Source organism: Schistocerca serialis, chromosome 4, assembly GCF_023864345.2.
Source record: "Schistocerca serialis cubense isolate TAMUIC-IGC-003099 chromosome 4, iqSchSeri2.2, whole genome shotgun sequence".
In the NCBI taxonomy this organism is placed as follows: Eukaryota; Metazoa; Arthropoda; class Insecta; order Orthoptera; family Acrididae; genus Schistocerca; species Schistocerca serialis.
In genome coordinates this window covers 749,949,067-749,950,214 of record NC_064641.1, presented here as the reverse complement: position 1 = coordinate 749,950,214, position 1,148 = coordinate 749,949,067, and positions in this window count along the sequence as shown.

Here is a 1,148-nt window from a genome sequence, read left to right as displayed (position 1 = left end):
TATTCATCTCTTGGTCCCCCTCTACAATTTTTAACCCCCACGCTTCCCTCCAGTACTAAATTGGTGATCCCTTGTTGCTTCAGAATGTGTCCTACCAGCCGATCCCTTCCCCTTGTCAGAGGATTCTTCATTCACTTTATAGGAAGTACGAAAAATTAGTTATTTGTGGTGACCTCTCTATGAATTTTATATATGATTGTGCAAGAAAAAGGATGTTGGTAGATCTCCTAAATTCGTATGATCTGATGCAGAGTGTGTTTTTTTCCGGCTAGGGTGCAGGAAACAGTAGTACGGCCACAAACAATATTTTTATTCATTCTTCGTTACTAGAGGGGAATTCTGTTAATATAAGGGTGAATGGCCTTTCAGACCATGATGCAAAAATTTTAACAGCAAAACGCTTTTGTACTCAAGCAAATGTCACATATAGTTACAAACTATGTGGGAAAGCTAATCCAACGGCAATAGACACTTTTTAAGCCTCGTCAAGGAACAAGAGTGGCACTATGTTTATAGTGCAGTTAACATAGGTGGCAATTATAATGCTTTCCTTAACACATTTCTCATGCTCTTTGAGCGTTTCTTTCCATTAGAACGTTCTAAACGGGGTACTAGCAGTAAAAGGCAGCCTGGGTGGCTGACTAGTAGGATAAGCAAAGCATGTAGAACAAAGCGCGAATTACATCAAAATGTTAGAAGTAGTCACTATCAAGTTACAGCAGCCCCTTGCAAACAGTACTGTAAGCTGCTTAAAAATATTATTAGGAAGGCAAAGAGTATGTGGTATGCAAATAGAATAGCTAATTCACAGGATAAAATTAAAACCATATGGTCAGTTGTGAAGGACGTGTCTGGTCAGCAGCACAAGGTCGACAATATAAAGTCAGTTTTTAGTAAAAATATTACTGTTACTGATAAATCAGATATATGTACAATATTTAACAATCACTTTCTGAACATTGCTGGTGAATTGAATAAAAATTTAGTTTCCACAGGGAATCATATAAGTCTCTTGGCAAATGCCTTTCCGAGATTAATGCTTGAAATACACACCTGTAAAACAGACAAGGGGGCCAACCGCGGTGGTCTAGCGGTTCTAGGCGCTCAGTCCGGAACCGTGCGACTGCTACGGTCGCAGGTTCGAATCC